At 38.8% G+C, this 25,627-nt stretch overlaps 1 protein-coding gene across 3 annotated transcripts in view; it reads left to right on the top strand.

Moving 5' to 3' along the window:
* The window catches only part of htr1d (5-hydroxytryptamine (serotonin) receptor 1D, G protein-coupled), a 61,422-nt gene that overhangs the window by 20,047 nt on the left and 15,748 nt on the right, over nucleotides 1-25,627 (top strand). The window contains exon 1 of one of the 3 annotated variants that reach the window (XM_026152714.1): nucleotides 13,913-14,656. The exons of 1 other annotated variant lie outside the window; for it this stretch is intronic. The gene's annotated coding sequence lies outside the window, so the exon portion shown is untranslated. Of the gene's footprint in view, nucleotides 1-13,912; nucleotides 14,657-20,801; nucleotides 20,865-25,627 lie in introns of those variants that run through there. One more of the 3 variants, XM_026152715.1, reaches the window with a different exon arrangement.

Below are 25,627 nucleotides of genomic sequence, written 5' to 3'. Positions count from 1 at the left end.
ATTTAGGAGCTATTAGTCACAGCGGTGGCTGCTAACCACTATTAATTTTATTCTTGACCAGGGTAGGTAGCATTAATAATAACTTTGGACCTTCTACATTGGGAGACTATATTTCAATAAAAAAGTTTTTTTAAGAAATGAATTTAAAAACTAATTAAAAAATTAATACTTTATAAAGCAATATCATGCCTCATTTAGTTCTAGTAATATGACATTATTAATAAGCTGGCAAAAAAAATTACACATGAATAATTTGAAATTAAATAAGAATCAAAACAATTAGTGGTATTAGAACATACAGAGAGGTCTAAATTTTGACAGTATGAACAACTATTAGCCAAACTCTTGGTTTTTCTCAGCATGATGTGCAGTCCCAAAAAAATGTAGAGGATACTGGACAAGTGGAAAATAAAAGAAGTGTCAGGCCTAAAAAACACTATCTAATAGAGCAAAACAACAGTGTCTGAAAGTTGTGCCCTTAAGACCTGACACAGGACCTGAAAGACTGATCAAGGCCAGTTCAGTTTTACGATTCACTGAAGACTCATCAGAAATGTAAGGGTGGCCAAGAAGCCATTCTTAAAGGAGAAAAACTGGGTGAAAATGCTGAAGTATGCCAAATTACACAAGAAATGGTCTCAAAACTTGACATTTTTGGTTCAAACCACTGTCAGTATGTACAGAGGAGGTCAGGACACGGGTACAGCAGTGAGTGTCTACAGCCATCTGTAAAACACGGTGGAGGCTCTGTCATGGTTTGCTGCTGCATTTCAGCCAGTGGTGTTGGGAATCTTTAAAAAATGGAAATATGAATACAGAAAAGTAGAGTCAGCTCCAATATTCAACACCACACATTACTGAAAGAGTGTGGCATCATCTTGACTGAAAATGGACCAAAAGGCAGCCGACATCAGTATTGAAGAGTAAAGTTGGTCATATCAAATTCTTACTTTTAAGCAAGTTAGAGTTGTCATGTATGCTGTATTTACATCATTTATATTTGCATAATAAATTACTGGACTAATTTCCATCTATCCCAGCAAAAAATGTGCAGGTATTGCATATGAATTGTAAAATACCAAGAAATTTGTGCAAAATCTGTGTTATTCTAGCATAATCGTACAATGTTCAAAAAGATTCTTGGGATCTTAGGAAAGACTGACTTTGCCTTTCTTGTGTCCTTCATTACATTTTCATTGCAGCAGTTGTGAAACAAAACCATGAGAGTAAAAAATTCTTTGGTCTTAAATAGTTCTTGCAAAGCTTTAAGGTGTGTTTTGGATCATTATCCTACTGTAGCAATAATCCCCCAACAAACCAGTGAATGAAGAATGTCTCTGTCATTCTTTGTTGGCCACAGTGGAGCCAGTGAGCGAAGGTGTAGGCAAGTCATCTTCAGAAAGGTTAAACTAGTACTTTCCCCCCCGAAAAAGTGATTTAGAGTCAACTACTCATCTGCTGAAACTCCTTAAAGACACCCTGGACAAAAATTCTGAACTCTGTATCTGTGATGAAGTAGTTTGGATGAAGTTCTGAAATGTGATCTCAGACTTTTGAAACAAATTATATACATGAGTAGAGTCATAAACATAGTAGGCTGCAGGGAGAACAAATTGCATAATACTTCAGACTTTTGAGTGGATTACTGCATCAGCTCAAGCATGTATACTGTCAAATTCTCATCATTGGAAATGGAATGAATGTATGTGTTAGACCCTGATCTATAGCTACCTTTTAAAACCTGAACAATGATTAAATATGATTAAGAGGACTTCAGTGATTGACTTTAATGTTAGCAGGTATCTATAGCTATAGAAACAAGGTCAGCATGTAGATAAATAGCAGACATTGTATCTGCAGCTGCACTTACTGCTTCTAAAATCAAACTTATGGTCACAGACTCAATGAAATGATACATTTTCATTCCTCTTACACAAGACTGTTTACAGTTGTCCATGGAAAAGCAGTCTGTCCTCCTGCTGTAATGGTCTCTGTCACAGAACACATCATAGAAGTTGTCAAACAAGTTAAGAGAGAGCAAAGAAACACTGACATGCTCTTTCGTCGTGAGATGTCCCAGATTTTGTGTCAGTTGTCTGTTAAATCGGGAACTATGCTTCTAAATCTGAATTTCCACCCCTTCTTTGTCAGCTAGGGTCTTTTTCATGCTGAACTCATGGAGTCTGATCTCCGTGATCAGATGTTTAATATCAGTTAGGGTCAGGAGTCATGTTGTGCTCAGTGAACATAAGGCAAGGTATTTATTTTGTCATTATATGCAACTAAATTCCTTAAACTTACATTTCCCTTTACTCCAAAACTCGGGTCTTTTATTCAAATCACTGAGTATGTTTAAAGTTGATGTTCTTTTCAGACAACTTTATATACTCAAACAATACCAGACCTCCTCATGAAAGATGTAGGAAGAGAAGGAGCATCTCCGTGAAGGAAAATACCAAGTTAATGACACAGTGGAGATTTAAGCTGATCGCTACACGAAGAAATCTTTTGTAACTGGGAATGTTTTCAAGAAGCATTGGAGTGCAAATCAAATTGTAGGAGGAAGAAAATATTTGTACAAGCCTAAAATAGATCATCTTATCATACATAACAAGAGGAGAAACAAAGGCTGTAAGATTTACATTAATCTCATGCACACTGTAAGAGTGTCTGTGCATGTGTTCATGCGTGTAAGCATGTGAATGCTTGAGTTCAGTTATTTCTGTTTATTGTTTTCCTGCTGGCCATCCAACATGTTTATGTTGTCCCTCACAGGCTTCTTGGCACTGCTTCACCTCAGATGCTATTAACTCCCTCTGAGCACAGCTATTTATCATATGTAATATTTTCACTTTCCTTTTACTTTTTAATCAAAGGGTTGGATCCCATGCTGAGAGGCTTATTCAACTGTGAAACAAGGTCCTGTCATCCCCAGCTAACCATACGCATTCTTAACAGAGTGAGCTGCTTGCTGACAAATGAGTTCGGCTTGCACAGCGAGAAGACAGGCTGCTGAAAATAAAGGAAGGAACAAGAACAAGAAAGGAAAACAATACTTTATATACAAATGAATTGCTTCTTCATTTATCATATGCCAGTCTTTTCATGTTGCAGCATGGTTGCAGGGCTTAAAAAAGACAGTCTGTTTAAAATATTACTGATTACTGATTATATTACTTCATATGTTACAAGTGAGGGGAAAAATGCCTTCTACATTGATCAGCTACAACATTAAAACCACTGACAGCTGCAGTGAATAACCTTAATTATCTCATTACAATGGCACCTGTCAAGAGATGGGATATATTGGGTAGCGAGCAAACAGTCAGGTCTTGTATATCACTGGGGGCAGAAAAATGGGCACGGCTTAGGATCTGAATGACTTTGACAAGAGGCCAAACTTTAATGGCTACATGACTGGGTCACAGCATTTCAAAAACAGGTCTTACAGCAGTGGTCAAAAGTTTACATAAAGTCATGATGAGTGTGAATGTTATGGTAACTTGGAGCTTTTGATTTCTCTTTTCTTTTTTCAGGATAGAATGACTTTCAAAAACAATAATTGGGTGCACAAATTTGAATTTATTTAGATTTTTTTATGGTCAAAAGGGCCAAAAATATACATACAGACTGTCTATATAAATACATCCCCACTAATATTTGGTTAAATGTCCCTCAACGAGCTTTTGGATGGATATTTGACCACTCTTCTTGGCACTCTTTGAGTTCATTACCACCCAGGAGCCACTAAGGCTCAACCTTGCCATATTGCTGGCTAGTCCATTAAACTTGATTTTGGAGTTTGAAAGATTTTCTGAAATTTGCTGCTGCTCTCATGGACGAGCAGAATGCTTTCTGGAGAAAAGTGTTGTGGTCATATAAGAGAAAGACTGAACTATTTGGCCACAGTGACACGATGTATGTTCGGAGGAGTTAAGGTGAGATTTTCAAACCTAACAACACAGTACCAGCTGTCAAGCATGGTGGTGGCAGTATCGTGTTGTGGGGCTGTTTTGCTGTCAGTGGTACTGGTACACTGTGGAAAGTGGATGGAATAATGAAGAAGGAGTACTACCTCCAAGTTCTTCAACTTGAACTCAACTCAACAGCTTGTCAGTTGACAAGGTGACAACTATTGTCTGTTCAAACAAGACAATGATCCCAAATTTATATCAAGACTGGTTTTGGAACAGGTAAAGCAGACATTAATCTTCTGGATTTGCCTTTCCAAAGAAGCGACCTCAACCCTACTGACATTTTGTGGACTATGCTTGACAGCCAGGTCTGTGCCAGGAAACAACCAATATAAATGAATCTTAACACATCCTCCAAGAAGAGTGGTCAAATATCCAGCAATAATTATGCAAGACACATCTGTTAGAGGTGCATGTTTATATTAGAGCATATAAAGATAGAGAAAATCGAAAATTATTTCAAACGTATGTGCACAATTCTTGGTTTTTAAAGGCATTAACGATATATGACATACAATCGATCCACTCTGGAAACAAAAATAACAATTCAGACAAACCATTAAAAGCTTCAAATGACCATGAGATTCAAGCCCATGATGAATGTATGTACATGTCTGACTCTGACTGTATGTAGGAATCTAAAGAGGGGTAACCAGTGAACCACTGACATATTCATGTGTGCCCAAAACTCACTAAAGGACATGGAGAGCAAAAACTGGCCCAAACTGCTCTGTGGAGCACGGTCTTGAGGTTAAATAATAAAATGGAAGAAAGCAAAGTGGCAGAAATAGTAAGATGCTCTGAGTGCTGGCAAACCACAGTTCCTAAAACTCATGTGTATATTTATTTGCATATATGATTTTAAATTTATATCATATTTGCTAAATCACGCATTCTTTATTAATTTATTTCTTTAAAAAATGTATTATTCAATTTATTTCATCACACTGATGATGTAGAAGTCTCAAAAACTCTCAAAAACCCATATCAAATATGATAAACTGATAAACTTGGCTTTAAAGGGTTAAAAATGTCTTCAAATTACTTTAAATCAACACTCTGTGAATTTGCATTTTCTCACATGTAACACATAACAGGTAACAGTCTTCTTAAAATGCAGTCTTACCACAGAAAATGCACGTTTTGGTTTAGGGGAGGGTGCGCCTGTGAAGATCATGCAGACACCCGGACATTAATTCGCTGGCTGTGAATTTACTGGACAATTACCAGCTGTGTTGTCACACGCCAGCCGTTAGAACATCACACTGAATTTGTAAACGCGAGCAGGCAAATTAAAATTTAAAATAATTTAAGTCATGATTTGAATGACTTGGACAGTTGCATTTTCACACATACTTCTGCAGATGAATATTTGGACAAGTTAAGAACTATATTGTAACCATAGTATTATCCTCCGGTGTTATGGGTAGAGTATTGTTTTATCATGGAGGTGCCTTTGGTTTACCTCATCACAAACCCAATTTGGCTTGGCTGGGTAGATGCTGTTACAGTCTGTTTTACCTTCCATGCACACACACAAAGCAGTCTGCTCTGGTGAAGCCTACCCGGACCAATGGAGCTCATACAACTGATAAAAGCAAATAAGGGTATTTGGTTAGGCTTGCTGCACATTCTGGCATGGCTGTATCTGCTGGCATTGCCCTGGTGCGTGGTCGCCAGGTTTCAGGGGCCTACATCATGGAAAAGCGAGGTGATTAGAAAATATGCTAATCATCTCCTCACGGAGGAAAATGGAGGAAGCAGCCTTCCCAGTTTATACCGCCAAATTCTGTAATAGCTCTCGTCAAAATACTAGGGAGGCAAACTCTACAGATAGTTTCAAGAATTCCAGTCCTACCTGCTGAGTTCAGGCACATTTAGTATTTTGGAAGATACAGACCATGTACATCATTACTACACTGGTCTTCTACTTCAGTTACTTCTGTTACTTAGTAATACTGCTTTTATGACTGTGTGGGTGTGTATGTATTTAATTATTTCTGATGGGCTGCTTGTTTTGCTGCTTTAACTTGTAAGTATCTTTGTTTCCTATTATGTTTTCATGCCCGTGAAGCCCTTTGAACCTCTTTATGGAATATAGGGCTGTACAAATAAAATTTAAGGGAATTGAACATTTTATGTGCTACATTTTTATATATTTGATATGTTCTTGTTCTATAATTCAACAATGAGCTTGTTATCAGCAACAGTACAATTGCAAGCAACAAAGGCCTTTCTGTGAAGTCCATGACTGATCAGTTTTGAAAAGTTCTTGCACTGTGAAGAAACACAGGCCTCAAAGTTATTAAAAAAAGATGGCGACATTAGTATTCTGTGAAGAAGATAGTGCAAACATCTTTCTGAAAATGAATGAGCTTGTTGACGCTCTCAGTGAATAATACCAAACCCTGCAGCTGACACTCTTCTGCCAGTCTGATATCTGCTGTTGTAGCTGCTTCAAAGAACACGCTGTTGTCTTGAGTTTGCAGAATTTGTGGACTCAGTAAGAATTTTGTCTTTTGTTGGTAGGAGTATTTCAAATGTTTTATTTATACTTATTTATTGTCAGTAAATCTCATGAGAAACACACCAGAAATATGTTAGACTGTCTCTCATACTCTCTGACTTCCCTGCCTTGCCTCTGGCACCTCATCCAAAAGCATAAATCTTTATAGACGTCACAGATATACAGTATAGTGTTTTTTGTTATTTTCTAAGGGAGAATTTTTTCTTAAAAAGTTTCCAATTTTCCAAATAAATATGGCTTTAGTTGTCGATACTGATAAATCTACAGCAAAGCGTAACCTGACTCTGCAGCTCCCCTTGGCATTACAGAACTTAGTAAATTTCATCCAATTGATTGTCTGTCTGGCCCACTATCATTACGGTTCACTCTTAATGCTCCTTTTGTGTTGTTTTTGGCTAACAGCCAGTATCAACAACTTAGTGATACTGGCTGGCAGAGGGGAATTGTGCAGCTAAATAACTAGATATTTTCCTGGGAAGATTGAAAAGACCAAAATCAGAGCTGAAAGAGGTAATTCAGGTGACCATAACACCTCCAATGTATATCGAGACTGGTGGTGTTACAGAGATTGGTGACAATCTCGACTAAAGTCCTTTATACACCTTTTGTGTATTAAAAATATTTCTGTGACTCACCTATTCTTATTGCTGCCTTTCACACAGGTCAATTTGTCATTTTTTGGATCAAGCTCCATTTAAGCTCGAGTAAAGCAACACTATTTTACTTTAGACACTATGCTGCTCTGGATCAATTGGCTTTCTAAATTACTTCCTCTGCCTCCTCAGATGTGGTCCCAACTCTGCCAACCACAGCTCAAATGCCCCTTTGACATCCTGAAATATGTACAAAAGCTGCCGTGATCCAGCTCCAACTCCTGGATCAAAGCATGAAATTCTCACAGCTGATTTTTTCTCTTGAGATTTGAGGAACCAGGAATCTCAGTTTCTTCCTTTTCTTGTTTAGAAACATCAGGAGCACCTCATCCTTGCTTTATGTCAGCTCCTTTTTTTGTTCTGGTGCATTTTTGAGGATGTTTCTTTCTTTCTTTTTTTTTTGCAAATTCCAAACCCTGTTCTGATTTTTTGGAATTTTATATCCTTTTTTGCAATAACTTGCTGCCTGATCCTTAATTTCAGCATATTTTATTTCACTCTTGTTCATGAGTGATGGGAGAAAGGAGTGGGAGATTGGTGCTGTGGCTGCAGTGATGCAGATGCTGTACTGGTCCTTCATGGTGAAGAGAGAGCTGAGTGTAAAAGCAAAGCTCTCAATTTACCGGTCGATCTAGGTCCCTACCCTCACCTATGGTCACGAGCTGTGGGAAGTGACCAAAAGAACAAGATCACGTATACAAGCGGCAGAAACGGGCTTCCTCCGAAGGGTGGCTGGCCTCTCCCTTAGAGAATAGGGTGAGAAGTTTGGCCATCCGGGAGGGGCTCAGAGTAGAGCCGCTGCTCCTCCACATCGAAAGGAGCCAGTTGAGGTGGTTCGGGCATCTGAAAAGGATGCCTCCTGGGCGCCTCCTGGGTGAGGTGGTCCGGGTATGTACCACCAGAAGGAGGCCCCAGGACATGCTGGAGAGCTTATATCTGTCGACTGGCCTGGGAACGCCTTGATGTTCCCTGGGAATAGCTGGAGGAGGTAGCTGGGGAGAGGGAGGTCTGGGCTTCTCTGCTTAGGCTGCTGCTGACCCAGCCCCAGATAAGCGGAAGAAGATGGATGGATGGATAAAGATATAATTATACTGTACTTAAATTTAGGTAATGTGTAACTTATGTCAAATAAGTAAGACCGCATGTCAATAATGTGTTCAGATCATGCCGTTTTCTTCCAGTTACAAAAATAGATTTAAAGCACCAATTTTTAAGAGTGTATAGCTACAAGCTCCAGGAGCCTACAGTGTAATGCAAAGGGAATATGCATTAAAAACAACATCACTCTATTGGGACTGAAAGTTTGTCTGAGAGGGTTACTGTGGTAAATGACCTTGAGGTCACTAAAATCAATCTTTGTAGCATTAATGTGCTCGGGAATGTCATGGCAATCACCCTGTCAAAGTGAGAAGTTGGCCTTTTGGCCTTAAGAAAGTGCAAGTGGAAAACTAATTGAGTTCCTAAAATGAACAGGAGAGATCCTCTGGGGACACAGCTGGATAATGAATGCTGAAATCTTTCTCTCATATTTTAAGCGCCTATCGTGAAACAAAAGTGACTCACTTCACTATTGAATTTATCTCTGGAAATCCTGCCTGCATATAAAACAAGCATTTTGTTTAAACACCAGTTCCTGTTTGCAGTAATCTTTTACCACGAGGGATGCGTTTTTGCTTTGTGAGTGTGATAATAATACAATTATATTTTTGTTCTGCACTTTGCCAAAGGGAGGGGGGGCACTTTTAATCTTTTATGTGTTTAAATTGGAGATGCAATAAAGATTTCTGGTTCCTTCTTGGTGGATCTCCAGAAGGCTAATGTGCGCTAATATATCACTCCATAAAGATATGACAGGATTTATTACATGCTTACTGTTACCACATGGTGCTACTTGAATCTTAAAGAGACACAGAAATTATAATTAAAATGTAGCCTACTTGTATGTAGTACCTATATTTGTAATTTGGATGTCTTTTTATACTTAGTGCATGTGATATTAAAAGTGTATTTAACATATTCAAAAAACAAACAACCGACAAAAAAATACATTGTTAGTATGACCTTTTAATGAGGGACAGTTTAAGGAATTAAATTTGTATATTCTTGTATTTAGATTTTTGTAGCATGCTTGCTTTTACTGATTTGTGAGCTGAAGAACCTACTAACCCATTTCCTCCTGTTCTAAAATTTGATGTCAGATATAGATTACTTTTATTACAGCCACGAAACTGTGATTTCTGTTTTAAATATGGGAAAACACTAACCCCAAGTGTGTCTAATGGCATCAAAATATACAGTACTATGATAAATCTTCGAGTCAACCCTCGTTTCTTTATACTTTTCTTCCAATGAGCCAGACTTTCTCATATGTAAAGTGGTGTCGGTCAATAGTTTTCCAGACTTTCTGAAGGTCTTAGCTGCTTTTTCACTCATTTTCAGTCCTTTCCTTGTACCGGACCATTTTCAGAGGAATGTTTTTTGTTTATTAAGCCACTTAACACTGACCTGCAAATAGGATTTTTGCACCAGCAAAGTGATTAACAAAGTGTTGTTAGCTGAAAACTTAGTCTCAGCATGGTGTTCAATGTTGTAAAAAAATGAGGAAACTGGAATCATGGAGGAAAAATGAAGGGGTAGGCCTACAAAAACTCTACACAGCAGATGAGCAGTACCTGAAAGTCGAGTCATTAGGAAAGGGGGAAAAAAATCTAGCAAAGCTCCGAGAGATGCATTTGGACCTTCAGTTGCTCGATCTACTGTTCATATCATGGTGGACAGGTGGTAGGATGGTCTCAGTGTAAAGAAGCCATTCTTCATGCAGGAACAGGGAGAAAAGACTGGGGTATGCCAAATTATCTAAGAACTGTACTACAAAAAAGGACCAACAGATCTTATGAAGTGACAAATGTTTGCTTCAAATCATTTACACTGTACAGAGGAGCTCTTGAGAAAGGTGAAAAGGCCATCTCTGAAGGCTCTGTCATTCTTGGGGCTGCATTTGAGCTTGAGGTGTTGGGGATCTTCTCAAAATTGAATTTTATAAACAGAAAAGTACAGGCAGATTTAAGTGACTGTGCAATGCCACCTGTAAAGTATGTGATTGGCCCCATCTTCACATATCAGCATGGCAATGATCTCAAACACACTGTCACTGAATTAAACGTAAACCTCGATAGAAAAAACACACAATGGGACTCTATCGGTCATGGTTTCGGCTCCCCAACATTATTACTGCAGTATGGGATTATCCAGACAGAGAACAGAATAAAAGGCAGCCAGCATCCAAAGAGGAGCTTTGTCCTTCAGGAAGTCTGACGATGTATTACTGAAGGCTACTTAAAGAAATTAAAAATAAGCTTGACTAAGAGAGTTCAGGCCTTTCTAAAGAATACAGGTGGTACCAAATATTGATTTTCAAGCTCTCTTATTTGCCTTATATAGTGTTTTTCCATGTTTGGTTGCACATGGTCCAATATGTAACTGCATCTGTTACCCATTTGCCTAGCAAAATATAAAAAAACCAAGTCGCGCCTCAAGGATTTTGCACCAACAACTATGTACCTCATCTTTGCTATAACAACAGTTTAAGGCCACTAATACTCTCCAGTTATGGAGAAGTATTCCACTCACACCAAAACACACCATCAGTTTTCATTGCTCTGTGTTTCAGAGAGATGATAAAATCAAAGTAAAAATTAAAATTCAGTTTTAAAGCTGAGCAGCTTTTTGTTCTGTGTAAAACATCGCATAAATCCTTTATGTACAAATGTGAGCCTACAAGCTCAAGTGATATGCTTCATTTCTTCCTTAACATTTAATGTAGATGAAGAGTCTGCTAATTTGCTTTCAAAGAGCTGGTATTGATTCAATTAAAGATAAAACATACAGAAGATGGGAGAGAAACAGCAGTGCACTCAAAGTACTTAATGAACTAACAAGGCTGTTCTTTGGGTGAATTAGTTTGGCTCATGTAAAATTATGTCGTTCCTACAATTTATCATGTAATTCTTTTGAGGCTAAATCCTTGATGTCAGAAGAAACCACAACTCTAACATGACGTGCTTAAGCAAGATGCAAATTTAAAGAGAAACCAGTTGCTAACAGGCAGATACTTTTACTATATTCTCAATAGCAGCCTGTATCACACCTTTGTTTAAAAATAATGTGACCACCTAGCATTGCTCCTTGGGGGCACTCTTCAATTTCAGCTAAGCTGTCAAAGTCCAAGTCACGCAACCTACTCTTAATGTATGTGGCCTCTTTGGCTGCTCGTTTTCTCTACAGTCTCTGAATCAATCCAAGCACAAGTTTCCCTCGAGGTCCAAATAATTTCCTTATGGCAGTTGCTTATTTCTCATTACTGACATCTGTGCTGAATTCCACTAAAGTTCCCAGGAGTTGGCAATGCCAATATAAAAATGGATGAGATGTGGATATATGATGAATAACGCTTTCAGCATACCTCCACTTTTGGAAGTTCACTGCAAACTGGTAAACCAAGTTTCTGCAAACTCATCACTGCACAGCCACGCTCAAGAGGGTATCTGAACTGCATGCTGCAGCTGTCCACACCAGTTTAAAGTTTTATTTTGATAGAAATCACACGCTGCTCAGGTAATCTGTTGATGCCCCATGTGGAAAACAAAGCAAAAACAGTACCATACGTAAATATATAAGACCTCATGCTTGTACCAGTTTTCACCATCAGATTTTTAACATCCTTTAAAATGATAGTAATATAGTATTTGTTTGTGGTGTAAAGTGTAAGCAAGTGATGATGTGAGAGTGATTTGTGAATTATGCATGCCCTCAACTATACTCCCTTTATGTCCTGTTTTACTCTACAAGAAATAATTTACAAAATAAACATGTTAAATTCAGTGACACATGAAATGAGCACTTTTAATGATAGCATGATTGGTAAACTGCTTCCTGTGCTAATAAAGCCAGTCAAAAATAGATCAGTGTTCTTCTAACAGACTTGTATGCAATCACATTGAATTCAAACCAGGGGATTGGACCTCCGGCTGTGTATGAGAAAAAATACAGGTTTAAGGTATTGGCTTCACTTTTCAGACGCAGAAGCCAATTCTGTCTCTTTTATATACCTCTTGCTTTTAGCATGCTTCCAAATAGACTGTCTCAGTGTCTGTTTTCATTCCCAGTGAGATGCTCCAGCCCACACTCCTTTCTGGAAGAGCTTGGTGAATGACAGAGAGAAGTAACCAATTGGAAAGGCACAGCACATTTAGTTGACTGCATCGCAGCTGATCAGGCACAAATAAATCATCCTGTCATTTCCATCTTCCTCAGCGACTGATCATTTTCAATATAAATACAGCCGTTGACATCACAGCCTTTGTTTTATCCTGATTTTGTTAGAAGAGGTTGCAATAATAAAATTGGGGTTTTAGCAGTGCAAAGGAGCGACGCGAAAAACTGTCATGTAAGTCAGAACAGGTTATCTTGTAGTTAATGGTGATATTTTCTGACAACCAAGACAGGAAAATATGCCAATGAGATGAGCTTTATTGGGAATTTAGCTCTACTGAAATAAGGTACTGTATGTTATATGCAAACATAGAAGATAGAAACACAGAAAGCTACGAGCTGAGAAAAACAAAAACTGTCAAGAATATAAGCTTTTATGTGCTCAGGTGTGTCTGTGAAGGTTCTCAGTCATCCAGGTCATCGTAGTCAATCTTTTTGAGCTTGCAATCTTTTCTTTGCAAGCTCCTTTGACTGCTCAGGTGTGGTGCCTCTAAATGCGATCAACTTTGTGCAAACTTGAGAAAAAAAAGTCTTCTGATTCTGGTGTGTTTCCAAAATGAGAATCGTTTTCCATGTAACAATCATGAATTTTGAGTTCCATTTGAAGGTAAGTAGTAAATAGACTGGTACCTAAATAATGCCTTTCTACTCAGCTGAGCACTCAAAGTGCTCTCCCCAGTCACACATATTCATGCAGTGCTTTTATTTACTTTTCTAACTTTTGCAAACACACTCACACTCCGATGGATGCCTTAAGGTCACCTCAGGGTTCAATATCTTTCCCAAGGCTCTACCACTTAAGCCACAGTCCTCCCAACTAGATTGTAGCGTAATCTACACCATGCACTCACCTAGAGGCAGCAAGGCTATGAATACTTCGAGCTTGACAACTATTGGTTCTGATAAAAATCTTAGGGGCTCGTAAAGCTGGACCATCTTCCAGTTTGTGTGTATGGTACAAGAATGTAAAGAGTAAGAAGCAACAAATTGCAATAGCTTTGATTGGACACCTCTGAGTTAATCTAGAAAGAAACAAACTGAAAGCATATGCATTTTCACAAGATGATTTAAACAAAGTGTATCACTCTTTCAAGAACACCCAAGGCTCCCAAGAATGTGCTTTTCTTCAATTTTAAATGAACCTCAAATATACTTGGTGGGTTTTTTGTAAATAGCAACGTTTAGTAGCAAAATAGTTTTGTTCAGGTACAGTACAAAATAATTTTATATGATGTTATATGACAAAGCATGTAAAAAGTGAATTCAAACTTACAGTGAGGGTTATATTTTTATTGTAAATTGGGAGGCCAACGCATGCTGCATCAGTCTTGCACAGAGCTTTAAAAATCATCCAATTTTGATTAAGGCAATACATGCAACTGGAATGCCAGCATATAAGAATGCTCTTACAATTTTAGTCCTTAAAGAGCTTGGTGGAAATGTGAGTCTTTAATTTAGCCCATATGTGGATTTTCTCTTTATTTTCTCCAAAGTAATATTGTTTACTCTGTGATGCCGTCTTGGACCCTACACCCGGTCTGGAGCACCTCTAGCCAATGCTGTAACACTAACGGGGCGGACCGTCTAATGAATTACTTGGAAACGCGCCTGTGCTTGCAGCGGGTAAATTCGCTCTCAGTGCAGCCATGCAGCCAGTCTCAACTAAACCTTCTTAAAACGCAGGTTTGAATGCAACTTGTTGACGTTTCTCTAATCTTCCCGGTGGAGAATCGTTCGCATCAGATCCAGGAAGTCCCCGTGTCTTCCACCGGGAGGGTTAATAATTACTGGAGACACCCCACAACGATCTGCATCCTTGCGCATACAACGAAGGTTCGCCGGTACAGCAGTTTTCACACTTTTCAGACATAGTGGGGATTTAACTCTGGTAATAAAAAAAAGAGAGCAGCTTTGCCAGTGACTGTGAAGAAGTCGTTGAAAGTGTGAGAAAGTGTCAAATATCAGATTTGAACGCTGACCACACGACCGCCTTAACTGTGTTTATACCCACACGAAGGATCTGCCTTTCAGATAAGAGTTGAAGGACCCTCAGCGCGCACAGCAGCAACATCTACAGAAGCAGATGCACTTTTAGTATAACCAGTCTGAGTTCCGACTGTTTGTACTGGACGTGCGTAAATAAAGGACGCCTCCAAAGACATTCCGGGATAGCTTTTATTCTTTTCTCCAAAAACGAAAGACTGAATATCAACAGACGAAGAACATCCACGGTACGTTTTGTTGTCTTTCTTTCTTTCTTTCTTTCTTTCTTTCTTTCTTTCTTTCTTTCTTTCTTTCTTTCTTTCTTTCTTTCTTTCTTTCTTTCTTACATAACCTCTGGGTAGACCGGTGACTGTTTCTTACCAATACGCATGGATCTGAGTGCGCAGAGCCGATGATTCAAAGACATCTAGTAAAGTTTATGTTTCTAAGTACAAAAAGAACTAACACAAAGACACAAGTAAAAGGGGGTACGCAATAAAAATTAAACCGCTCAGCGGAGAATTCTAAAATAATATATACAAAAGATACGACGAAGTGTGATAAGGTCACTGGCGCAGTTTACGTCCCTTTAGGATTATTTTAAGCGACACGGTAGGAAATGAAGAAATTTAAAGTAGGCTACAATAAGGCAACAATATGCTATAGACTAAATATAGAAGTCCCTTTGAGAAACCAATGCGATCTTAACATGAGCGATAAGACGTAAGAGATGTGAGATGAGAAAAGAACAAAAAACAAAACGCACATGTAGAAAACCTGCATGAACCTGCATGAACCTGCATGAAGCTCCAGTGTGCCAAAAACGGATTCACAGGGCGAGTAAGCCTGATCTTGTCGGTCTCAGCTGAAGGTTGTTGCAGCGTTTAAAGGCAAAAAACACAGTTTTGTTCAGGGAAATCAAGAAAACCCCAAAGACCTTTTAGCTCCCTAATAAATATCATTGATGTTGCAGAGTTATTCTTTTTAAACAATGGTAGCATTTATTTGCTGGACCTGACTTCATTTATTTATTTATGTAGAACGCTCTTTAAAGCTTCTTAAGTACGAGGCTCAAACCTACAGATCTCATGTATTACAGAGCATACGCTGCAGTGGGGGGACACATTTGAAAACATGTTGTACTTTGGTATCTGTAGAAGGTTTGAGTACGACATTTAAATTAATTTCCGCCTCAACAACTGTTAAGGTGGATTAGTGAGCAGCAAAGTCAATTAGTCAATTTCAAGTTGGAAAAATAGACCTGTGTGCTCTGTTGCAGTCCCCCCCCCCCCCCCCCCCTTTATTAGAACACTGATGTGAGAGATGATAAACAAAATGAAAGAGATTCACCACCACAGCGTTCTGATGAAATGTGTCTTTCAGCACAGAATGTAGCCCCATTTCACCACAGAGAGACACTCTCACACATGTGGAGTTTCCACTCTCACGTTCACCCTCACACCATTTTCTCCCCCATCCCCTCACAGTCAAGCAGAAATGTGACACACACACACACACACACACACACACACACACACACACCAGGAGACACACACAGACTCATCGGTGCACATACACCTTAACTATCAGGGTGTGACTGAAGATGAAGAACTGAATCCACCATCTATTTATAACCAGGCATTGCTTAATAACACTGAATAGAAAAACAGAAAAAATTGAAGATTATTATATTTTTAAATGAGTAGCTTTACCGTATTGTGATAAAAGATTTTTCTCCTATTATTTCAGGCAGGAGACGAGCACAGACGGGCACAGACAACTCATTTGCAGTTTTTTAGGCATTATATAAAATTCTGGTTTATCAGTTCATGTTGCACGAGTGCAGATGTTTAATCTCCTCTTAAATTTAGAGAATATAGAAATTCAAGAATCACTGGCTGCTTTATGCCTCACTTGTTGGAGTCACATTAATTTTTCACCTATAAAATATTGAGCTATAATATATTGTGAGGTATGAGGACTTAAGTGAACGTTGTTTGTTTTGTGTGTCAGTTTCAGGTTGAATATTTATTGTGGGAAGTAAATATGCCCCCTTTTTTTTAGCTTATAGTGGCATTTTGATGAATATTGTCTTTTCATGTATAACACAGGATAGAAGAGCGGGATGGGCATCTGCTTTGGCTTTAAACTTTAGCAAAACATCTCATATGCAGCCATCCGTGTTACTGTATAATTATGTGTTAGCTTAAAAATCATCCATGCACATTTTTATCAAGCTCTTGGAGCATCACTAGCTAAAGCTAGAGCTGATGAAACCAGCTCTAGCTGTCATTTGATATGGCCACTGGATACAAATGAGAACTCTGTCTTTGTCTACCTCTGAGATCACGAGGTGAATGGTCCACCACTTTCAGTGTTAACTTTATATTTGCTGTGAAAGAATGTAAAGGTGTAGTAATGGTAACTAAGAGAGACAAGCCTTATTAAATGTTTAACTGTAAAATCTAGGATTATATAATGAAATGAAAGTCAGTAGAGAGGAACCCAGTGAGACGCCAACAGCTTATTTCTCTCAGCTTCTTCTTTCTGGCACAGGGATTACCAAAAGATATGGACAGCAAAGCACAGTAATGAAGTAAATGACTGAGTCTTCCAGTGCATGTGAGTAACCACCTGAAGGTAACTACTTCAGCTGCTTCCCAGAGCTGAACATTTGAGAACTATAGAGCTATGGTTCACACTTTTAGTATGTAATATAATGCAAACTTTATTGTCCCAACATGTACTTTTCCAAGACACAAAAACACTGGAAGCATAGTGTCATCCTTACATAGTTTGTTCTGCAGTCCACTGTACTGTGCAGCACAAGTGCTGGCTGACTAGCAGGATTACAGCTAAGCAGATGGTGCAGCAAGCAGTGTCTGTGAAGAAGAGTTCACCATTTGGCTCTAAAGCACTCCATCCTGAGAACATATTTTTGCTAAAACTCCTGCAAATGTCAGGGGAAGCTATGTTCATTTGATTATTGCTTCTCTACCAAAGAACTGTCAGTGCCAATGTAATGACTGCTACTGACTGTCTGTGCTATCACTCATCCATCTCATCTCAGGATGAGCCCTCATGCCTTAGTCATTAAGTAGCTCAACTTCTGACATAAAGGAGAGCTAACTACTGGCAGATAGAATGTATTTCCCAAGCACTGTGAGACACGATCAGTCAGTCTGATAGCAGGTCTCAGTGGAGCATAACTTACAGACCAATGCATTAATGCTCTAAGCATAATGAATTTGTCACTGTGTGAGTCCATCGACTGTATATAAAAGGAGAGCGGAGTACCTTACTGCGAATGTAGCAACTTGTCAATCACAAGGCTGCACAGTGCTTTATTGTCTTTGATTATCAAAAGCCGACAATAGCAGAAATAAAAACTATAGTAACACAATGATAAAGCTTTAATTGTATAGCACTTTTCAAAAAATAGTTACAAAGGTGTTTTACAGAACACATTAACTGACTCAGGGCTGTGGGGTGACACTATGACACCTGTCATAGTGTGAGAGACTGGATACGTACTACACGTGTCACCAATTTGTTACATGGTTAACACAGAGATAGACAACCTTTCATAATCACATTTACACCTACAGCCAATCTAACCCCATATGCATTGGGGTTAGATTACCCAGAGAGAGCCCACTCAGACAGTGGGAGAACATGTAAGCACTACACTGGGCAGCTGTGGCTACAATGTAGCTTGCCATCACCAGTGTGTGAATGTGTGTGTGAATGGGTGAATGACTGAATATAGTGTAAAGCACTTTGGGGTCCTTAGGGACTGAGTAAAGCGCTATACAAATGCAGGCCATTTTACACAGAAGGCCCCGGACTGGATTCAAACTGGTATGCAGTTTGGTACTGGGTGACTGTACTAACCACCACACCATCATGGTGCCTGTTAAAAAAAGAAAACAACAAGAAAAATAAATAATACAAGGCTAGATAAAATATGTGAGTAATATGACAGGTATAAGACTTGAGACAAACAAAACTTATGGGGAGAGATTTTAGTGAAGCATTAAATCTCGTAATAATAAAATTAAATTTCAGCTGTGATCGGTGGAAAGGCCATCACAGCAGTCTTGATGACAGAAACGGGGAGTGCTGCTTGTCAAAGAGGGCTCCATTACATTAGGGTGGAAATGTTATTAAAAAAACACACGCATGCACACACATGCACAAATATAGGCTATATTTAGCAGATATTTAATATCAGCTATATATTATTGCTGAATTACCAGCGAACCACTCAAAAGTGAAATATTACATATAATTAAACTACTAGTTTAATTATATTTTATTAGTAACACAAAACAGAGAACAGATCAGTTGGGAAAGCTGTAGGAACTGTCATCAGATACATAAATATGCAAAGTGAGTCAGCATGTTGTAAGCACAGTAATCTAAGTGTCATAGAGGTGTTATAGGAAACATTTTTATCTGATGGAAAAAATTACTCAGACAAACTGACTGATTTAGCAAAGCAGCTGATTGGTTTGAGAGATCACATTGTCTGATTGTTTTGCAGTAAATAAGACAACAATGTAAGGTGGTGAGTTAGCTGCTGCAGTATTTTAACTACAGACTATGTTTTTAAAAGCTGTGAAAAGTTTAAAGAAACAGACCCACAAGTCAAAATCAGGTGTTGATCTCTAAGAAGAAAAATGAGCAGACTTTGTTAGATAAAACGTGCCACCTCACAGTCGCCATTCAAGCTAAAGAGTAGAATTGAATCATTTCATATTTGAGTTCTGTGATTTGCCAGGAAGGTATATAGTATTAATTCAATTCAATTTTATTTATATAGCGCCAAATCACAACAAAAGTCGCCTCAAGGCGCTTCATAGATACAGAGAAAAACCCAACAATCATATGACCCCCTATGAGCAAGCACTTTGGCGACAGTGGGAAGGAAAAACTCCCTTTTAACAGGAAGAAACCTCCGGCAGAACCAGACTCAGGGAGGGGCGGGGCCATCTGCTGCAACCGGTTGGGGTGAGAGAAGGAAGACAGGATAAAAGACATGCTGTGGAAGAGAGACAGAGGTTAATAACAGATATGATTCAATGCAGAGAGGTCTATTAACACATAGTGAGTGAGAAAGGTGACTGGAAAGGAAAAACTCAATGCATCATGGGAATCCCCGGCAGCCTATGTCTATTGCAGCATAACTAAGGGAGGATTCAGGGTCACCTGGTCCAGCCCTAACTGTATGCTTTAGCAAAGAGGAAAGTTTTAAGCCTAATCTTGAAAGTAGAGATAGTGTCTGTCTCCCGAATCCAAACTGGAAGCTGGTTCCACAGAAGAGGGGGCTGAAAACTGAAGGCTCTCCCTCCCATTCTACTTTTAAATACTCTAGGAACAACAAGTAGGCCTGCAGAGTGAGAGCGAAGTGCTCTAATAGGGTGATATGGTACTACAAGGTCATTAAGATGGGGCCTGATTATTTAAGACCTTATTAGAAACCTTGAATTGTAAGAACTCTTGGAAAAAAACAAGGTCCTAGGACTCTTATGCCATCATTAAAAGACCCTTACTCTTATAATACCTTTATTAATACTACTGCAGTAATAGTTTAAAAAAAAGCGAGGCTGAAGTGCAGAGCTAGTGTTGCATGTTATTGCATGAGCACCGAAACAGCTTCACATTCTTATACTGAGTTTAGTTAAACAAAAATGGCGGTCACACAATGAAGGTTACATACATTACACTTCTGTTCGTGCTTCCGCTCATTAAGTCCAGAAGAAGTGAACAAGTCACTGATCGCAGCGTGCAGCAAAAGGTTGAATGAACTGCACTCAGACAGTTTCAGGCTGAAATGGACTGCTGATGGCCTATAATGAAAACAGTTGTGAACACCCTGTCAGCAGTCCAGAAGACAGTGGTCCGTTGAGGATGTCATTTATGAAAATATGCAGTTTTCGATATTCGAATATATCAGGACCGCTCACCCAAATATTTTGTGAGAAAAAAAAAACGTTTTCATAGGACTCTATACAGTCCTGTCATAAGCTAAGTACATCTCATTAATCAGTAGCTTGCAGAACCACCTTTAGCACCAATAACTTTTTCTGTATGACTTTCTCAGTCTTTTGAAATTGCTTCAGTTCATTGAGGTTTGCAGTCATTCAATTATGCACACTCTCTTGAGATCCCATCACAGCATCGTAATTATCCTGAACTCTGAACTTTAACTCGAACATTGTAGCACCTTAATTGTTTTGTTTGTGCATGGCATTGTCCTGTTGTGTGACCCAGTTTTGGCTAAGCTTTAGCTGTTGGACAGATTTCCTCATATTTGACTCTAGAATATTTTGCTGTACAGATGAGTTCTTTTTTGATTTAGGCACTGCAAAGAATCTGGGTCCTGTGGCTGCAAAACAAGCCCAAATCATCACCCCTCCGCCGCCGTGCTTGAGAATCGTTATACGGTATAAGGTGTGTTTATTTTTTGCTAAACATGGTGCAGTATATTATGACCAAACATCTCCACTTTAGTCTAACCTGTCCATACTGCCATGTTCTTTTTAGAGAGGCGAGGCTTTCGTTTGGAAACAAGCCATGCTTTTTTTAGTGTCTTTCCAATTGTGCCGTCATGACCTTTAAAATTTAACATACTAACTGGGGCCTGTAGAGTCTCAAACGTAACATTTGTTTTGTTTTAGTTTCTCTGAGTATTACACAGTCTGACCTTTGGATAAATTTGCTTTGATATCCACTCCTGTGAAGATTGTGGCACAAACCTGAATGGTCCAAACTACCAAGCTGCAAAAAACTTGTGCCTTTAGAGAGGTGGTCACACTTGCTGATGATTAAAAAATACAGTGCATGTTACTAGCAGCACAATGCTACTACTTAACCTCTTAATTCCTAATTCCGAAGCACGAGTGGTGCACTTAGTGTTTCCAATTACTGCACAGAGAGCTGTGAAAACTTTCTTTTTCACATATTGGCTGACCTAACAGACACGTGTCCACATTTATTCAGATATTCTTCCTTACTACTTTGATTTATCAACTCCAGGATCCAATATGAGTCTTGTTTTGAGTTTACGTGCCGTGCTAGCTTTCTATTTCAGTTCCTCAAGTGTCAAAACATGAAAACAGCCAAATGGAAGTTAGAAGTAACAGTGCAGTTTGTTAAACTATGCTGAAAAAATCTATTTTCATTTCTACAGATAGAAGTTATTCTAAGTCAGTCTTCATTTCATGGTACGGGTCGCTTCTTTCATTAAATCCTCTTGTTAGTTTTCATGCTGCTGGGTTTTCGCTTTACACTGGAATTAAAGCAACCCAGAACATTAATGCTGTATCACTGGTAATCCTGCTGGATTTACAGGCGAGATTATTTGAAAGGGAACGCAATCAGTGTGAGATTTTTTTCACTCAGGAAATGACACGCCTCTGTCAGTCTGTCCTCTTTTTCTGTTTATCGTTTTCCACATCATTTCTCCAGCAGCGGAGACAACCCACCACGTTGTTTCAGGCCTTGCAATGTTGTTCAAGTTTTTTTTTTTTTTTTCATGATGATTTCTAACCTCAGTCACCCAAAGTTTATGTCTGTTTTCAGTCTGTTTTCCTGGCTCTCTTTCCAGGCCCTTGATTTCAAATATTTTCTGGTCTTGACTCTTTTGCTTTCCTCACTTCCTCCCGGCCTTGTATTTTTTTCATTGCTGTATCCCTCCTCCTTCAACTAATCTGCAGTCAGGCTGTCGGTATAATTAGAGCTGATTCCTAGGGTTGGGCCCTCCAGATGAAAGCTGTAATTTTAAACCATGAGAATTTGTCACTTGCTATGAAAATGACTGCAGGGGTCATGTTTGATTTCACAGAAAGCTGCACTCCCTGCTCTCACAGCAGCAACCTATCAGGCCATTAGTGGTCAGTGTTTCAAGATGGACTACTTCTTGAAAGATGTCTATTTCCGTTACTTCAGCAGCTCAGGGAAATAGTTAGCTCACATTATCTCAGAGCCTGTAATTTGCTGACTGAAAGCTTCTAAGTTAAAAATGTCAAACAAGTGTAACATAATACACTGTAGAAAAACAGTTTTTAGGTTCACTTAAAATTTTCCTTTTGCTTGAAATTTAAAAAGACAATTTAGGGTAGGAGGAGGACCAGAAAAGTTTAAATATTAGTAGTTTTACATGTTACTTGCTATAATAAAAATATTTTTAATGATATTCAAGCCATAATATGACTATAATAGCTCAAATAATGAAATTCTATGTGTTTTGGCTTCTACAGGGAAAATTCATTTTTGCATGTTAATAATGCAGAAATACAACAACAAGGGCAGACTGACTGCTTTAAATTTATTTATAGGTCCAAACCAATCTAATAGAATAGATCCAAACAGATATATGTGACAAGCATAATTTAAGAGAATTTACAAGCTTTCTTGTACTTTGAATTTTTACTTAGATACAAACAAAATGTCATAGCGGTCCAAAATCAGCTGGAAGACGCTTACCTTTGACTTCTTTCAGCTGCTCACTTGCCACAAGTGATCACCCCAGTGGGTAGCTTGTACACAGAGATGCTCCTCCTGATGTAACCCCAAAGGGGAATTGTGCTTCTGGAGACACTTGCACCACTAAGCTTATGAAGAGAAAAAATCATATTAAGCAGAACTGAGTTCAACTGATGTGGCCCAATCCAAGTTGTAATGTTGCACCTTGGGAATGGCAAATTAATTTCCTGTCTTAATTCCCAAGTAACACAAAAAATGGGTCACATTAGCATTTATGTTAATTCACGTATTCCACAAAGTCCAGCTCAGCTGATAGCCTTCAACGTATCCAAATGTATCCTTTTAAAGATGCTTTAGCCTTCCCACAGGGCAAGCTGCAAGTCTGCAAGCTGCTTTGCAACCCCCCTTCCATTCAAGCTCTGCCTTTCATGCAGCTGCAGACTTAATCATTAGGTATCATATTCTGTGTGCAGATGAAATGGCAAAGAGGAGTGCTCTTCCTTTCGTGTGCATATGCGAAATGCAGAAGTTCAGGGAGGTAAAGCCAAATATAAACAAATAATATAAACAAACGCCTTAACGCCCACTCACATCCTGGGCCATTCGACCTCAATAAATCACATGATAGGGTGGGGCTAGGTTTCACAGTGGGTTCACCCAAAACCTTGGCTGATTGTGACCCACACCCGTTTTCACACCTTGGCTCGTGTGATTAGGTAGATAGAGACACTCCATAGGGCTTCAAATCTAGGAGTCTCCACCAACTGTGCTTAGAGCTGAAGAAGCTTCTTGGATGAGAGGTGAAACGTCTTCAAGAATACTTAAAGAAGTCCAGACGTTTTTCTTTTCAAGCTCCTTAGACAACGATGACCTGGATGTCTGAGAACCTTCACAGACACATTTTTTAATTTTTTGCTAACACGTGACTGAAATTTCACCACAAACACAGCATAATGGATAATCTTATACGGCATTAATATAATGATGAAAACACACAAACACACCTTCTCATGAGCAGGTGGCACTCCTGAGGCTAAAATCAACTCCATAAGATTGCATGTTTGAGACAGTTTTTCATTTGGAGAATAAACTTGGAATAAGACTGAAGATTTAATTGTGTTAATGTCATTTTGATATTTAAAGAAATGTTTTTGCAGATTTTTTTAAGTTTAATGATTTAGCTGAAAATGTGTTAATTGACACCATCTTTCTGTTAGAAACGTTACTCAAGTTTTGCTCAAAACTTCTTCTAAATTAGATAGTCAAGATGTCAGACTATACTGATCCTTTTACTTACAAATAGGCTTACACACATATTTTCTGGGGTTCTGCAATGCTCTATGGATCCATCCAGTTTAATTGACAATAAAATCGATATGCCATCTCTGTGAGAGCTACAGCTGTCTGGGTTTACTCACCAACTAACCGTTACCGCTCCTTTTTAGGCGCACTCCGAAACCATTGTTTTGCTGTCAAAAAGTTTATTTTTCTGCTATTTTTAAACACACCACAACTTGACCATTAAAAAAACTTTATGTACATTATAGGCATGTGTTGAGAGGCTTAAAAAACAATGAAGAGTAAACAAAATGACAAGCTATAGTGTAATAAGAATGAAAGGGATTGCAGCTTTTGGATGAATACGTCTGTAACAAAGCAGCATCACAAAGTCTGAATTCAGTAAATCAGTAGTCACATAAAGTAACACGAAAATAAATCTTTTTTTTTGACATTAGGTGTAATGTAAACATTGTTTCCCTTGCTAAGTACTGTACATTACTATTTGTATTCTCTGTCATGTTTCCCATAGTATTAGGTTATACTTTAGTATTTGGAGTTATGGTCTATCTTTGGCTCTCTTTGCTTTTTTTGCCTCATCCATTTTTTGTCACTATAGGAAGACTAAACCTACTATAGGCTTTCATGTTGTCCTCTTCAGTATCAAACATCCGCTGTTGTCTCCTGGATGGATCGTTGATCCTAACCTCTGGTGAATCACTACCTCTTTACTTTTATGACTCATATACACAGTCTAACACAAAAGATAAAGATAAAAGCACTCCTGTTTGTCACCGTCAGGTGATATGAAATCCAGCTTTAGTACTTCCTCTTGCACTCTCTGTGTGTGTCTGTAACACACACACACACACACACACACACACACACACACACACACACACACACACACACTGCAAATTATACTGTTGTTACAATTATCTAGACAATTTTATTTATTTCATTTTTTTTTATGCCCAAGGTAACAGGCAAAGTGAATAACACTGATTATCTCTTCATCCTGGCACCTGTTAGTGGGTGGGATACATTAGGGAGCAAGTGAACATTTTATCCTTTTGACAAGGGCCAAATTATGATGGTTGGATGACTGGGTCAGAGCTTCTCCAAAACTATAGCTCTTGTGGTGTGTTCCTGGTCTGCATTAGTCAGTACTTATCAAAAGTGGTCCAAAAGAGGAATGGTGAGGAACCAGTGACAGGGTCATGGGTGGCCAAGGCTTACTGATCCAAGATACAAGCTTTTGTAGTTCAAATTGCCCAAAAAGTTACTGCTGGTTCTGATAGAACGATGTCAGAATGCACAGAGTATTGCAGTTTGTTGTGTATAAGGCTGCATTGCTGCAGACCAGTCAGGGTCCCATCTGTCCACTACCAAAACCACCAACAATGGACATGTGAGCATCAGAACTGGACCATGGAGCAATGGAAGAAGGT

This window comes from Astatotilapia calliptera, chromosome 19 (genome assembly GCF_900246225.1).
Source record: "Astatotilapia calliptera chromosome 19, fAstCal1.2, whole genome shotgun sequence".
Taxonomy (NCBI): Eukaryota; Metazoa; Chordata; class Actinopteri; order Cichliformes; family Cichlidae; genus Astatotilapia; species Astatotilapia calliptera.
The sequence above is the reverse complement of the archived record's forward strand: the minus strand, read 5'-3'. Positions and strand labels throughout refer to the sequence as shown.